This window comes from Ranitomeya imitator, chromosome 3, assembly GCF_032444005.1.
Source record: "Ranitomeya imitator isolate aRanImi1 chromosome 3, aRanImi1.pri, whole genome shotgun sequence".
In the NCBI taxonomy this organism is placed as follows: Eukaryota; Metazoa; Chordata; class Amphibia; order Anura; family Dendrobatidae; genus Ranitomeya; species Ranitomeya imitator.
Window position 1 is genome coordinate 249,691,496 of NC_091284.1, and position 18,008 is coordinate 249,709,503.

An 18,008-nucleotide genomic window follows, 5' to 3' on the forward strand; every position below is an offset into this window, starting at 1 on the left:
GGTGGGTGTGTTTCTATGATCCAGTATAGACAGATATACATCAGCACCCGCCTGGTTTGCTTTCTGCATGAGTCTTTTGGCCGTTTTTACTGCTGACTCTGCTTTCCCATTACTCTGAGGATATCTTGGAGAAGACGTCTGGTGTTCAAATTCCCATTTCTTACTGAAAGTTTTGAATTCTTCCGACGTAAACTGTGCCGCATTGTCAGAGAAAACGATATCTGGAATGCCATACCTGGCAAAATGGGCCTTGAGTTTTTTAATCACTGTTCTCGCCCTTGTGTCCTGCACCAAATCAACCTCCCAGAAGTTAGAGAAATAGTCCACTGTAATCAGGTATTCTTTGTCATTCCATGTGAACAAGTCTGTTCCTATTTTTGACCAAGGCCTATGTGGAATTTCATGAGGTTTCAATGTCTCCTTTGGTTGCTTATCATTGCAGGATGCACATATTTCACATTGTGCTATGTAATTTTTTATGTGGTCATTCATTCCTGGCCAATAAACTGATTCTCGTGCACGACGTAGGCATCCTTCCATGCCTAAGTGAGAAGAGTGCAATGTCTTCAATATGCCTCTTCTGAGAACTTCAGGTATAACAGCCCTGTCTCCTTAAAAGATGATTCCTTGCTGCACTGACAATTCATCTCTTATGTGGAAGAATGGTGAGACTTCCCTCGGAGCATGCTGCTTGTATTTTGGCCAGCCCTGCAAGATGACAGTCTTTAAACTCTGGAGACTTTTATCCTTCTCTGTAAAAGTCTGGATTTGCTTGACCTTTTCTTTTGACACTGCAAGGTAGTTACACATATTGATGGTTTCAAGGTCTTCCTCCTCATCATTTGTGATAGGAAGGTAAGCTCTGCTTAGCGTATCTGCAATCAGTAAGTCTCTTCCTGGACAGTACCCGATGTCAACATCATATTTCTGAAGTCGCAACAGCATGCGCTGTAGTCTCTTTGGGGCATTTAGTAATGGTTTCTTTGTAATGCTCTCCAATGGTTTGTGATCCGACTGCACTGTTACCCGTCGACCATAGGTGTACTGGTGAAACTTCTCCATCCCAAATACCACAGCCAGTAGTTCCTTCTCAATCTGCGCATATCCCTGCTCTGTTGTTGTAAGGGCTCTCCTTGCAAATGTAATTGGCTGTTTGTTCTGCATTAATGTGGCTCCAAGGCCTTTTTCCGAAGCATCACATTGTACCACCAGTTCTCGATCTGGATCGAAATACTTTAGGGTTGCTGTATCTGCAATGGCATTCTTTACTGCTCGGAAAGCAGTCTCCTGGCTTTCTGTCCATTCCCAGCACACATCTTTGTGGGTTAGCTGTCTCAGTGGCTCACACATGTCTGACAGATGTCTGCAAAATTTTGAGAGATAATTCACCATGCCCAAAAATCGTTGTACTCCAGAAACATCAGTAGGGGTAGGCAAATCTTGTATTGCTCTCACCTTTTCAGGATCCACTTTGACCCCAGTTGAAGTCAGTCGATGACCAATATAGGCCACTTCTGTCATTTTCAATTTGAATTTGTCTAAATTCAGCTTTATGTTTTTTTCTCTGCATCTGTCCAAAAATTGTATAATCTTCTGATCGTGATCCTTGATTGCTGATTCCATATTCTCACCTTCTCCCACTACTAGGATATCATCCGCTATTGTCTTCACTCCAGTAAGTCCTTCCAAAGCCTGCATCAATTTCTGCTGGAATATCTCTGGAGCAGGTTTTAGTCCCATGGGCATTTTCAGCCATTTAAAGCGTCCAAATGGTGAAGAAAATGTTGTCAATAAACTTGAATCTTCAGTCAGGGCCACATGCCAGAATCCATTTTTTACATCACATACAGAAAATATTTTAGCCTTTGATAAATCTGGTAGAACATCATCTAATGTTGGCATTGGGTAATGATTTCGTTTCAGCGCCTTGTTGAGTGGCTTAGGATCAATACATATTCTTAACTTGCCCGATGGTTTCTGCACTATGACCAAACTGCTGATCCAATCTGTGCTCTTATGGACTGGTGCTATCATGCCTCTTCTCTGTAGATCTTGCAGTTCTACTTTCAGCGGTTGCATTCTACAGGCACTCTTCTTGAAGGTAATCTGGTGGGCTGAACTGTGTTGTCAATTTCTAGCCTATATTTACCTTCAAAGCATCCATCACCTTCAAATACATCAGCATACTCTGCTTTTATTTTCTGCATGTCCAAGTTGTGTTTTGCATTTAGTTTTGGATTTTTTATATCCTGGGCAACTTCAACAGACATAATGTTCTGAGACTGTACTTTTATTAAGTCCATTGCCTGAACTGCTTTTACTCCCAGTAATGGTACATGGTTACCACCCCGTAACACGGTAAATTCAACTCTATAACTCTTTCTGTTACATGGGTTTCGTATTTTTAGCTTACATGTCCCCATTGGTTTCAGAACACTTTTGTTGTACATCACCAGTACCTTGTCAGTTGGCTCAATAGAAACCTGTTTGTTTAGCAGATCACATGAAATTACATTGCAGCTTGCTCCACAATCCAGTTGAAATCTAATGGGCTTCTCATCCAACAAGAATGTTGCATAAAGCTGCTTGGCATCCTTCACTACTGACTGCCCGACTACATTGACTTTCTCTGTTGTAGACTGCATTTGTAGCCATGTAATGTCCTCTGCACTGTTAGTGTCTGGTGTCACAGTGTGGAGCTGTCTGTACTGTTTGCCTCTTCCTTGCCTGCAGACAGCAGAGGAATGATTCTTCTTGCCACATGACCTGCAGGTTTCCCCATATGCTGGACACTTGGTTTTGTCTCTCTCATGTCTTTTACCACAATACTTGCAGTGGACAGTGTTTATAGGGTAGTCTGGTCCTGTCTTTCCTTTCATAGATACTGCATGTACCTTGTCATCATCATTCTCACTGGTGCCTGCCATCATCTTCAGGCTGTGCTTTGTGAGCTCAGCAGCCCTGCAGATTTGCATACATTTCTCTAAAGTCATGCCTTCCTCTCTCAGTAATCTTTCTTTGAGATGACTGTCCTTTATGCCACACACCATTCTGTCCTTGATTAGACTGTCCCTGATCTCTCCAAAGCCACATGTTTCTGCAAGTCTCCTCAGCTCTGTCAGATATCTGTCCACATTTTCACCATCCTCCTGATGTCTTGTGAAAAACTTTCCACTGTCTCATTCTTCTTTGGGTCACAGTGTTTATCAAATGCCTGCACAATGTCTGCTAGGAGGAGGTTGTCTGTGTCTGGGAGCAAGGTGTGGGCTAATTCTCTGCCATTTTCCCCAATTAGGTAATAAAACAGCTTTACTTTCCGTTTGTCATCAGTGGGGCCCACAGTCAGATCCACATACAGTGTAAACTCTTCCTTCCAATGTCTCCAAGTCTGGGACAGATTACATGAAGTGACATCCAGTCTCTGAGGGGGCTTCAGACCAGTCTCCATTTTTCTGTACTGTCAGGGAATCTGTACTTACAGTTGCAGTGATATGTGCAGTTCCAGCCTCAATAAACTCTCAGAATTTGCAGGTTCTGTGCCCGGCTGCCACCATGTTCTGTTTGATGAATCCTGTCATAAATCACACTCTGTGAGTATCTCCAGGCTCTTTATTCACATCATGTCTCAACCTCCATTACATGAATTCCGAGTACAACAACCTCCAACAAGTTCCAAACAAAGAATATAGAACACACATTAAAGTAGTGAGACCCCTAGAGGCCACATGAACATATAACATATTGCTACAAGGACAAACTTGCAGTAAATGTAGAAAAGAGAACCATTTTGCAGTTGTCTGCAAATCAGCGCCCAACAAGTCTCCTCTGCCAATTACAAAGCCTGCAAATATAAAAATGGTAAATCAGGATATAGAAGAAATGTCTGTGGCTGAGAACTATGTGTTCACAACTTCTGTCACTGGCTCAGTGCAGTCTCCATGTATTACACTCACCATCTGCAACACGGATATCACCTTTACAATAGATACAGGAGCTTCGGTGGATATCATAGACAGCAATACTTATGAACAGTTGAAAACAAAGCCAGTCTTACAGCAAGTGCATACTAAAATCTTCCCATATGGATCTAAAACACCTCTAGTTACAATGGGACAATTTGATGCTGAACTTAGCTATAAAGAAAATAGGCAGAAAACCACTTTTCACACATTACAAGGATCAGGAGGCTGTCTTCTCAGCTATCACACTGCCTTGAAGCTAGGACTCATCCAGATTGTTCATACCATAACCGACCCTGCGGACCTGGATGTACAAGCTATGGTGAACAGTTTTCCCTCCCTATTTAGTGGATTTGGGAAATTAAAGGACTCTCAAGTGCATCTTCATGTGGATGACAGTGTCCGTCCAGTATCCCAGGCTCACAGGCGTATTCCATTTCACCTGAGAAAGAAGGTAGAAAAGGAACTCCAATTACTCATGGATGATGATGTCATTGAAACTGTTTCTGGTCCCACTCCGTGGGTCTCTCCACTTGTGGTAGTTCCAAAACCAAAGACTCCAGAGCAGGTGAGACTGTGTGTTAACATGCGCCTGCCCAACACTGCTATTCAAAGGGAAAGACACATCTCACCCACAATTGATGACATTATTCATTTATTAAATGGAGCAACTGTTTTTTCAAAGCTCGACCTCAATAAGGGCTATCATCAATTAGAATTGAGTCCAGAATCCAAAAACTTAACAACATTTTCTACCCATGTGGGTCTCAGAAGATACAAAAGATTGACGTTTGGGGTCTGCTCAGCAGCAGAAATTTTTCAAGATACAATAAGGAGCGTCATTCAACATATTCCAAATGCCTTTAATTACAGTGATGACATACTGGTTTTTGGGAAAACTCAAGCTGAACATAATCGTGCTCTATATGCTATCTTTGAATGTCTGCTCTCTGCTGGACTCACTTTAAACAAAGAAAAATGCGAATTTGATAAAAATTCATTGGAGTTCTATGGTCACATTTTCTCGGCGGAAGGAGTACGACCTGATCCCAAGAAAGTGGAATCCATCAGAGCAGCTTCAATTCCAAAGGATGCCAGTGAAGTGCGCTCTTTTCTTGGAATGGCAAGTTACTGTGCTAGATATATTCCAAATTTTTTGACAATCAGCACTCCATTAAGGGAACTTACGAAATAAAATTGCATTTTTCAATGGTCCCTAGACTGTCAGGCCTCTTTTGAAACAATCAAAAACGAACTCTGCTCAACAACCACCATGGCCTATTTTGATCCAGCTCTTCGAACCGAACTGATTGTGGATGCTAGTCCCGTGGGACTGGGTGCAATTTTAGCACAATACAAGGATGACAATCAAAGTCCCCACATCATTTCTTATGCAAGTAAAAGCTTAACAAGCACTGAAAGAAAGTATTCACAACCTGAAAAAGAAAGCTTGCCAGTCGTCTGGGGATGTGAACACTTTCACTTATTTCTCTATGGCGCTCCCTTCACTATTGTCACAGATCATCAAGCTCTCCTTACATTTTTTGGAAATCCCCGAGCTAAAATGCCAGCACGGATTGAACGATGGGGTCTACGTCTACAGGACTATAATTACAAAATTGTTCACAAACCTGGAAAATACAGCAATCCGGCTGATTATCTCTCAAGACATCCCACGAATGATGATTTACCTGTGCATTCCTCCATTGAAGAATACATCCACTTTGTTGCAGCTCACGCCGTGCCAAAAGCACTTTCTGTTGATCAGTTTGTGAATACGACAACAAGTGACAAGACACTCTGTGCCTTAATACAAATTATCCAAAATAGAAGGTGGCATGAAATTCAAAAGAAAAAATTTCCTGAAGATGGGATTGATCTGAGAGAGTTAAAACTATTTTCAAATGTACGTGAGGAATTATCAGTCACTGAAGATCAACTCATCCTTCGTGGTACCAAACTGGTTGTACCTAAGGCTTTGCGCAACCTAGTCATACAGATAGCACACGAAGGTCATCTAGGAATTGTTGGCACAAACAAGTTACTCAGAGAAAAAGTGTGGTTCCCAAATATGGATAAATTGGTGGAAGAGAAAATTGGACATTGCTCCACTTGTCAATTAATTACTCCATCATCAACTCTAGAGCCATTACAAATGTCTCCGTTACCCACTGCTGTATGGGAGGAAGTGGCAGTCGACATATATGGACCATTACCAAATGGCCAATACATTCTAGTAACAATTGATGAATATTCTAGATACCCTGTCATTTCATTCGTCTCTTCAACGTCTGCTAATAGTGTCATACCAGAACTGGACGACATATTCTCTGCATATGGCATTCCAAGAGTGGTCAAAACAGATAATGGACCTCCATTCAATGGACATGTGTTTGCACAGTTTTCTGAATACTTGGGGTTCAGCCACAGAAAAATCACACCTTGCTGGCCGCAAGCTAATGGAATCGTAGAACGTTTCATGCGCACCATGGGGAAATGAATCAAGGCAGCTAGCCTGGAGCACACCCCACTGAAACAGTCACTATACAAATTCCTGCGCAATTACCGCAACACGCCACATTCCACCACTAATGCTGCGCCATCTCATCTAATGTTCAGCAGAACTCTTCGTACACGGATCCCTGATGTGACCAGTCATCCCTTACCAAATGACTCTTCAGTGCGATCAACGGATTTCTTTAACAAGCAAGCCATGAAACATTATGCAGACAGAAGGCGACGGGCACAGCCATGTGCCATCAAAAGAGGAGATATGGTTGTTGTGCGTCAAAAATCAACCAACAAAACCTCAGCTGTATATAGTCCTGCAAAATATAATTGTGATGTGCTGCTGCAGTGCAGTATAGAGCAACCTCCACCAGGGGGTTCTGGCTAAGGAAAGGAGGTAGCACACACAGCACAGCAACACTGAGCAACAACACAGGTGTCACAGGTAATGAAAGGGACATGAAACAAGCCAAGGTCATACACGGAGATAGCAGCGCGGTACAGAAGGGGCGAGCAGAGAATCGTCGGGGACAAGCAAGACGTCAGAACCTACCGGGAACGTGGTAACAAAAACGTGAGACGGAGACGGAGTCGGGGTACAGGCCAGAGGTCAGAACAAGTCATAAACGGGTGTAGGCAGTCAGAGGAAAACAGGAACACAATAACAGGGATCAGGTCAGGAGCTCAAACCGTGCAGCATGAACTATAGCTGACACTGGTCCAATGGCTGCAGAGGACTTAAATAGTTCAGCCAGCTCCAGGGTGAGGCAGAGAGGATTAACTCCCACATGACCAGTCCAGAGACAAGAGAGCTGAGCATAATCTCAGAACTGGATCATGACAATAATGTTACTGAGAGAAAAGGCAGTATGGTCACGGCTGAGCGAGACGGACACTCCATCACTCGAAATTCCTCACATTTTAAAATCATACCGCAGAACAATGGTAATGAACTCCCATCAGTGGAAGATTTGATACCCGACGGTGGAGAGGACCAACAAGAGGTGACTGATCCGTCAGCACTGGACACCCCCAATGAACCCAGACATTACCCTACACGGGAAAGAAGGGCTCCATCGAGACTTATTGAAGAGATATAGTTTAAAAAAAGGGGAATAAGACAATACAGACATATGGTTTTTCTTGGACATTTTCGTGTTGTTACATTGTCAATATTTGTTTTAGGTTGTTAATATATATATATATATATATATATATATATATATATATATATATATATATATATATATAAAAAAAAAAGGGGGATGATGTAAGGTATAAGAATTCTATCTCTTTAAGAAAGCGAGGGCGGGAGTTGAGAGTAGTTTCAGTTTCAGTTCTGGCCTGAGGAGGAAATCTTATGCTGCTGTTATGCTGTGTGCTGGAGGAAAAGAGAAGAATAAAATACAGTCAAAGCTTACTCTCTCTTAAATTCCTTACAACGTGTGGACATTACAGGGGTTGTGGGGGAGAAGGCAAAGATGGTGGTGGGGGAGAAGGCAATGATGGTGGTGGGGGGGAGGCAATGATGATAAAGGTATGGTGGTGGGGGAGGCAATGATGATGGTGGTGGAGGCAAAGATGATGATGGTGGGGGAGGAAATGATGGAGGTGGTGGAATGGGAAATGATGGGGTAGTGGGGAAGGCAATGATGGAGGTGGTGGAATGGGCAACGATGGGGTGGTGGGGAGAAGGCAATGATGGTTGTGGTGTAAAGGACAAAGATGGTTGTGGTGGGAAGGACAAAGGTGGTGGGGGAGGAGGCAATGATGGAGGTGGTGGGTGAGAAGGCAATGATGGAGGTGGTGATGAGTACAATGATGGGGGTGGAGGGGGAGAACAATGATGGTGGTGGAGGAGGGCTGCATTATACCCTTTCATGGGGGGCTGTATTAGTCTCTCAGGGGGCTACATCATACTATGTGAGCGGAGCTGCATTATGCCCTATGAGGGGGCTGCAGTATATTCTATGGGGGTCTGCCTTATGAGGGGGTTGCATTATACTCTGAGGGGGCTACATTATATTCTGTGGAGGGGCTGCGCTATACTATATGAGGGCGGCTGCATTATGCCATATGAGGGTGCTACATTATATTCTATGTGCGAGCTACATTATACCTTATGAGGTAGTTGCATTATATTTTGTGGGGTGCTGTATTATACCCTATGACGGGGGCTGCATTATATTCCATGAGGGAGGCTACATTATATTCTATGAGGGGGGCTACTTTATATTTTATGAGGAGGCTACCCCAACCCCTACTACATAATTAAGACGTGTACTACCTTATATTATACCCTGATATTAGCGTGTTTTACCACACAATTGGTGGTCTTGAATTTATTTCTATGTAGCTACATAGTACAGTCATGGACAAAAATTTTGAGAATGAGACAAATATTAATTTTTCCAAAGTCTACTTCTTCATTTTTTCTAATGGCAATTTGCATATACTCCTGAATGTCAGAGTGATCAGCTTAACAGCAATTACAGTACTTGCAAAGTCAATATTTGCCAAGAAAATGAACTTTAACCCCCAAAACACATTTCAACATCATTGCAGTCCTGCCTTAAAAGGAGCAGCTAACATCGTTTTAGTGATTGATCCCTTAACACAGGTGTGGGTGTTGATGAGGACAGGGCTGGCGATCAATCAGTCATGATTAAGTAAGAATGACATGACTGGACACTTTAAAAGGAGGCTGGTGCTTGGTATTATTGTTTCTCTTCAGTTAACCATGGTTATCTCTAAAGAAACACATGCAGCCATCATTGCACTGCACAAAAATGGCCTAACAGGGAAGAGTATCACAGCTACAAAGATTGCACCTCAGTCAACAATCTATCGCATCATCAAGAACTTCAAGGAGAGAGCTTCCATTGTTGTCAAAAAGGCCCCAGGGCGCTCAAGAAAGACCAGCAAGCGCCAGGACCGTATCTTAAAACTGTTTCAGCTGCAGGATCGGACTACCTGCAGTGCCGACCTTGCTCAGGAATGGCGGCAGGCTGGTGTGAGTGCTTCTGCATGCACTGTGAGGCGGAGACTCTTTGAGCAAGGCCTGGTTTCAAGGAGGGCAGCAAAGAAGCCACTTCTCTCCAGAAAAAACATCAGGGACCGCCTGATATTCTGCAAAAGGTACAGGGAGTGGACTGCTGAGGACTGGGGCAAAGTCATTTTCTCTGATGAATCCCCTTTTCGATTGTTTGGGACATCTGGAAAACAGCTTATTCGCAGAAGAAGAGGTGAGCGCTACCACCAGTCTTGTCTCATGCCAACTGTAAAGCATCCTGAAACCATTCATGTGTGGGGTTGCTTCTCAGCCAAGGGAATCGGCTCACTCACAGTATTGCCTAAAAACACAGCCATGAATAAAGAATGGTACCAGAATGTCCTCAGAGAGCAACTTTTCCCATCCGTCCAAGAGCATTTTGGCGCCCAACAATGCCTTTTCCAGCATGATGGAGCACCTTGCCATAAAGCAAAGGTGATAACTAAATGACTCATGGAACAAAACATAGAGATTTTGGGTCCATGGCCTGGAAACTCCCCATATCTTAATCCCATTGAGAACTTGTGGTCAATCATCAAGAGACGGGTGGACAAACAAAAACCAACAAATTCTGGCAAAATGCAAGCATTGATTATGCAAGAATGGACTGCTATCAGTCAGGATTTGGTCCAGAAGTTGATTGAGAGCATGCCAGGGAGAATTGCAGAGGAATTGAAGAAGAAGGGTCAACACTACAAATATTGACTTGCTGCATTAACTCATTCTATCTGTCAATATAACCTATTGGTACTCATAATATGATTGCAATTATATTTCTGTATGTGATATAAACATCAGACAAACACTAATAAAAACCAGAGGGCAGCAGATCATGTGAAAATATAATTTTGGTGTCATTCTCAAAAATTTTGGCCATGACTGTAGGCCCCAAGAATGATTTTCTCTGGTGGGCCCAAGGTGCTATCATGAGATATCATGACTAAGGGTGCCTTGTCACCTGAAACACGTAGATAGTGTGTTTTTTATCTTCATTGTGCTGATGTTTTATCCTCTGCTTCCTATATGAAGTGAATAAAGTACCAAGTTTTTACTTTTCACTGCCTCGTTGAGCTGGAATTCCTTTTCATTTTCTGGCTCCAGTCCAACGCTGCCTGCAGATAAATTCCAAAAGCGGTATAATTTCCAAAATTAGGTCACTTGATGGGTACTTAGGGGCTCTATATATGGAGTCCACAAACTATTTTTGGAAAATCTGCGCTCCAGGAGGCAAATAGAGCTCCGTGCCTCCCGAGTCTCGCCATATGGCTAAGCAGCATTGTACAGCCTCATAAGGGGTATGTCTACATTCAGCAAAAATTGTGTGACAAATTTTGGTGCCATTTTTGCCCATTTCATCTTGCAAAAATTTTAAATCTGGGGCTAAAACTAAATTTTGGTGGTAAAAATGTAATTATTTTTTCTTTACTCCCCAATGGTATAAAATTTTGTGACACACCTTTGGTGTCAATATGACCACTTCACCAGTAGAAGAATTCATTGAAAAGTGTAGTTTATGGCTATATGCATGCGTTCAGGACTTTTAGCGGGCTTTTTAGTGTTTTTTCGTCTGCTTTCCGCCGAAAAAACGCTAAAAAAACTTACATAGGCATCCCATCATTTTTAATGCATTCCGCATTTTTTGTGCACATGCTGCATTTTTTCCCACGGCGGAATCGCATTCTGGAAAAAAACGCATGTTTATTCCTTGTTTGGAATCGCGGTGATTCCGCACACATAGGAGTACATTGATCCCTTTAATTCCCGCATGGTGGGCATAGCCCCATGCGGGAAGTAAGCGAATCATGTGCAGTTGGTACCCAGGTTGGAGGAGAGGAGACTCTCCTTCAGGCCATGGGAACCATATACCTGTTAAAAAAAGAATTAAAATAAAAAATCGTGATATTCTCACCTTCCGGCGTCCCCAGCAGCCTTCCCTCTCCTCGCAATGCTCCCATTCCCAGTAATGCCTTGCGACAATAACGTGTGATAACATAGCGGTCTCGCGTGATGATACATCATCTGGGGTCACTGCCGCGAGCATCGTGAGGAGTGGGAAGGCTGTGGGGGGGACGCCGAAAGGTGAGCATATCACAATTTTTTATTATTTTAATTATTTTTAACATTATATCTTTTTACCATCGATGCTGCATAGGCAGCATCAATAGTAAAAAGTTGGTCACACTTGTCAAACGCTAGCATTCTGCAAGCTAATTACGCTTGCAAAACACTAGTGTCTAGCGGGAATATGCATGCCAATTCTGCATGTGTATTTCCTGTGGCAGGGAGTTGCAGAACTACCGCGGAAATTTCTGCGGCAATTCTGCAACATGTGGACATAGCATATAACATGGGGTCACTTATGGGGGCTCTGCCTTTTCTGGCACTTGAGGGGCTCTGCTAATGTGACATGGGACCCTCAAACCAGTCCAGCAAAATCTGAACTCCAGTATGGCGCTTCTTCCCTTCTGACTTTTGCACTGTACCTCAAAAATAGTTTTTGACCACATATAGGCTATCGGTGTGATAAGGAGAACTTGAACAACAATTTTGGGGGTCCATTTTGTCCTGTTACCCTTCTGAAAATGCAAAATTTGGGTCAAAAAAACATTTTTGGGAGAAAAATGTGATATTTTTTACTTTCACTGGTCTTTGTTATAAACTTTTGTGAAGCACCTGGGGGTTCAAGGTACTCACTACACATCTAGATAAGTTCCCCGAGAAATCTAGTTTCCAAAATGGTGTCACTTGTTGGGGATTTCCACTGTTTAGGCACATCAGGGGCTCTCCAAACATGATATGGTGTCCACTAATTATTCCAGCAAATTTTGTGTGCAAAAAGTCAACTGGCGCTCCTTCCATTTAGAGCCCTTCCATGCACCAAAACAGTATTTTTTCCCCACATATACTCAGGAAAAACTGCACAACAAATTGTATGGTGCAATTTCTCCTGTTACACTTGTGAAAATGCAAAATTTAGGGCTAAAAAACTTTGTAAGAAAAATGTGATTTTTTTTTATTTTCTCGCCTCGACATTCATTACAAATTTCCGTGAAGCACCTGGGGGTTCAAGGTGCTCACCACACATCTAGATAGGTTTCGTGAGGGGTCTAGTTTCTAAAATGGTGTCACTTGTGAGTGGTTTCCACTGTTTAGGCACATCAGGGGATCTCCAAACGAGACATGACGTGCAATAATTATTTAAAAAGTCAAATGGCACTCCTTCCCTTCCGAGCTCTACTGTGTGCCCAAATAGTGTTTTTTCCCCACATATGTGGTATCGGAATGTTCAGGAGAAATTGGTCAACACATTTTTGGGTCCATTTTTTCCTTGCAAAAAAAAATGAGGTCTAAATTAAAACTTTTGTGAAAAAAAAGTTAAATGTTCAGTTTTTCCTTCCACATTCTATTAATTCCTTTGAAGCACCTGAAGGGTTAAAAACCTCTTGAATGTGCTTTTGAACATCTTGAGGGGTGCAGTTTTTAGGATGCTGTTACTTTTGGGTTTTTTGTCTGTCATATAGGCACCTCAAAGTCACTTCAAATGTGATATGGTCACTAAAAAAATGGTTTTGTAAATTTTGTTAGACAAATTAGAAATCTTTTAACTAGTGATGAGCAAGTGTGCTCGTTACTCGAGTTTTCAGAGCATGCTCGGGTTTTCTCTGAGTATCTTGGGCGTGCTCGTAGATTATGTTTGAGTCTCCGCCGCTGCATGATTTGCGGCTGCTAGACAGCCTGAATACATATGGGGATTCCCTAACAAACAGACAATCCCTGCATGTGTTCAGGTTGTCTAAAAGCCACAAATCATGCAGCTGCAGGGACACAAAGATAATCTACAAGCACGCCTAAGATACTCGGAGAACACCCGAGCATGCTCGGATCCCTGCATGTGTTCAGGTTGTCTAACAGCCGTAAATCATGCAGCTGCGGGGACACAAATATAATTTATGAGCACGCCCAAGATCAGGGCTGCCACAAGGAATTTCGGGGCCCTATACTAGCAAAATTTTCAGGGCCCCCTTGAGACTCTGCCCAGGTTCCACTCCTCGAACCATGACACACCATGACCATACCACATATTACCACCACATAGTGACCAAATAACAGCACATACAAGGAACAAATACTGCCACACCATGGCCGGACAACATATTACTACCACATAGTGACTGAATACTACAATACTCATCATTAATAAAAAAAAATATTAATATAATCATGCCATTATACACAGGAGATCTGTACTTAGTATGCAGTGTCTATCTACACGTCATACCGTGATCAGTGACATTATACACAGGAGCTCTGTATATAGTGTACAGGTAATACAGTGATTACTAGTGGCATTATACACAGGAGCTCTGTATACAGTATCAGTGTACAGGTAATACAGTGATCAACATTGACATTATACACATGAGTGCTGTATATATTGTACAGGTTATAAAGTGAGTAATGACTATACACAGGATCTCTGTATATTGTGTCAGTGTAAAGGTAATACAGTGATCACTGGTGACAGTGTACACAGGACCGCTGTATATATTATACAATGTATAATGTCAGTGTACAGGTAACACACTGACTCACCACTGACATCTCTAGGTGAAGTCCTTCATCTTTGCTTTTCATTTTCATCCAGCAAGACCGCCATCACTTCTTCCAGCCAGGGCTCGTCTCTGCAGGAAATAACACAGTTACCTAGAGCTCCGCTTGCAGAACACATTACTTATTTTTTTCCCAAATTTCTACACTACACCAGATGAAGAAAAAAAATGGTGACAGTGTCGCTCTGCACAGTAACAGGACCGCCCCCCCCATTTAAAACAGTATCCTCAAATCTATATATATAATTGTCTAAGGGTTTTTCCGTCTGTCTGTCTGTCCTGGAAATCCCGCGTCTCTGATTGGTCGAGGCCGCCAGGCCTCGACCAATCAGCGACGGGCACAGCGACGATGATGTCATAAAGGACGTAGACATACCGCGTCTCTGATTGGTCGAGGCCGCCAGGCCTCGACCAATCGGCAACGGGCACAGCGACGATGAAGTCATAAAGGACGTAGAAATCCCACGTTTCTGATTCAGCGACGGGCACAGTATCGACGTAGATGTTATAATGGTTGTCATTGCAACGATGATGTCATAAAGGTTGCCTCGACCAATCAGCGACGGGCACAATCTGCCGCAAATTCTGGAATCATCATTGTGCATATACTACGGGGACATGCATATTCTAGAATACCCGATGCGTTAGAATCGCCAGGCCTCAACCAATGAGCAACGGGCACAGTATCGAGGTAGAAACCCACGTCTCTGATTGGTCGAGGCCGCCAGGCCTCGACCAATCAGCGATGGGCACAGCGACGATGATGTCATAAAGGACGTAGACATCCCGCGTCTGATTGGTCGAGACCGCCAGGCCTCAACCAATCAGCGACGGGCACAGTATCGACGTAGATGTCATAATGGTTGCCATGGCGACGATGATGTCATAAAGGTTGCCTCGACCAATCAGCGACGGGCACAGTCTGCCGCGAATTCTGGAATCATCATTGTCCATATACTACGGGGACATGCATATTCTAGAATACCCGATGTGTTAGAATCGGGCCACAATCTAGTAATAATATAAATACATGACTGCAGCAATAATATCCCTTAATTAGCCCCTATGGTAATAATATCCCCCATCCTGGCCCCGTTCTCCCATCCTGACCCCTTATGTTCTCCCATCCTGCCCTCATCAGTATCCATTCTGCCCCCTTGTGATGTCCTGTGATCCTGCCCCATCTGTCTCCATTGTATTCATCCTGCACCATGTCTCCATCCTGCCCCATGATAATGCATCATGTGTCTCCATCCTGCCCCATTGATTCTGCCCCATCTGACTCCATCCTGCCCCATCTGTCTCCATCCTGCCCCATGATTCTGCCCCATCTGTCTCCATCCTGCCCCATGATTCTGCCCCATCTGTCTCCATCCTGCCCTATGATTCTGCCCCATCTGTCTCCATCCTGCCACATGATTCTGCCCCATCTGTCTCCATCCTGCCCCATGATTCTGCCCCCTGTGTCCATTCTTGCCCCCTGCCACTTTCAATAAAAATAAAACTTTCTCCTTACCTTGCCACGCTCCTGCAGCAATGTTCCCTGCATGCAGTTCACAAGTTGCATTCCCGTGCGGTCGGCAGGCGCATCAAAACGACGCATCCGCATACATCCACATGTCCTGTGTACCCAATGTTAAAGATAGGTACGCAGGACGCATGCAAAAGTAGGCGGATCTAAACGGAAGAAGTGCTAAGTGGGCGGAGGAAGCATGCAGCCATCCGCAAAGCCCTGGTACGCAAGTATGAATGTAGCCTTAGGGAAGACAGGGTGATGTTAGATCTGCCTAGGTGTCTCCACTCCCCGCTTCCCTTAATCTGTCCTACACTGTGCGTGACACAATGGTCACACAGTATAAGGGTCTAATGTGCATGGCACAGTGCGACAAACCAATAGGCAAACTTGGCATAACAATCTCACAAAAAACTTCGACAAGCATCCAGGGTTGCAGAGCGGCGTTGGAAGAAAACACGCCTGCCAGACGCCTTCACTGCTTTCAAACAAGCTACATTTGACTTCAAATTAGCCTTCACCTCCGCTAAACAGACCTATTTCACTAACCTTGTATCTTCACTATCCTACAACCCAAAACAACTATTCAGCACATTTACCTCCCTCCTCCGCCCACCACTGCCACCTCCATCTCTCCTCATCTCTTCCGAGGACTTTGCCACGTACTTCAAAAACAAGATCGACCAAACAAGGCAAACCCTAACTGTTCCACGACCCCAACCACTCCATGTACCAGACCTCTGCCCTTCCCTAATAACCTCCCTCTCCAACATCACTGAAGGAGAGCTTACTCGCCTCTTTTCCAAATCGCACCTCACCACCTGTGCACTTGACCCTATCCCCTCCCACCTGCTCCCCAACCTCACTAACATGCTCATTCCAGCCCTAACCCATCTCTTCAACCTATCACTATCTTCTGGTACCTTCCCCTCTGCCTTCAAATGTGCCACCATCACACCCATCCTCAAAAAAATAACCTTGACCCAACTGCTATGCCCAGCTACCGCCCCATATCACTGCTCCCGTTTGCTTCAAAACTCCTTGAGCAGCATGTCCATGCTCAAATTTCCTCTCACCTTTCATCTAACTCTCTCCTTGACAACCTCTAATCTGGCTTCCGCCCCCACCACTCCACCAAAACTGCCCTGACAAAAATTACTAATGACTTACTCACAGCCAAAGCTAACAGACAGTTCTCCATCCTCCTCCTTCTTTACCTGTCCTCTGCTTTCGACACAGTCGATCACTGCCTACTGCTACAAATTCTTTCTTCCCTTGGCATCAAAGACCTTGCCCTGTCCTGGATTGCCTCATACCTTTCCGACCGCACATTTAGCGTTTCCCACTCCCATACCACCTCCTCATCCCGCCCTCTCTCTGTTGGAGTCCCTCAAGGCTCTGTCCTAGGGCCCCTACTTTTTTCCATCTATACCATTGGCCTAGGACAACTCAAAATCCTATGGCTTCCAGTACCACCTGTATGCGGACGACACTCAGATCTACCTCTCTGGCCCAGATGTCACCTCTCTGCTGTCCAGAATCCTGAAGTGTCTGTCAGCCATATCCTCCTTCTTCACCTCTCGCTTCCTAAAACTCAATGTAGACAAAACCGAACTCATCATCTTTTCCCCCCCATCTCACGTATCCCCCCTACCTGACCTATTATGGTAAACTGCATCACGCTCTCTCCCGCACCTGAAATCCGCTGCCTCAGGGTAACTCTCGACTCTGCCCTGTCCTTGAAACCGCACGTCCAAACTCTTGCCACCTCCAAATCACAAATATTGCCAGAATCCATTCCTTCCTCAGCCCACAATCTACCAAAACTCTTGTGCATGCCCTCATCATCTCCCGCCTTGACTACTGCAACACCCTCCTCTGTGGCCTCCCCGCTAACTCTCTTGCACCACTCCAGTCTGTCCTCAACTCTGCTGCCCGGCTAATCCACCTCTCACCTCGCTACTCCCCTGCTTCTCCCCTCTGCAAATCCCTCCACTGGCTCCCAATTCCCCAAGGAATCCAGTTCAAACTACTAACACTGATCTACAAAGCCATGCACAACCTGTCCCCTCCCTATATCTCTGAACTAATCTCCCAATATCTTCCCTCACGTAATCTCTGATCCTCCCAAGACCTCCTACTCTCCTCCACACTTATTCGTTCCTCACACAACCGCCTCCAAGATTTCTCCCGAATATCCCCCTTCCTCTGGAATTCCGTGCCTCAACACGTCCGACTATCCACCACCCTCGGATTCTTCAGACGGAACCTGAAAACCCATCTCTTCAAGAAAACCTACAATAACCATTCTGCCGCCTCTCCATCGCCAGAGCCACCAGCTCGCCCCTACCTTCTGCCTCTTCCCC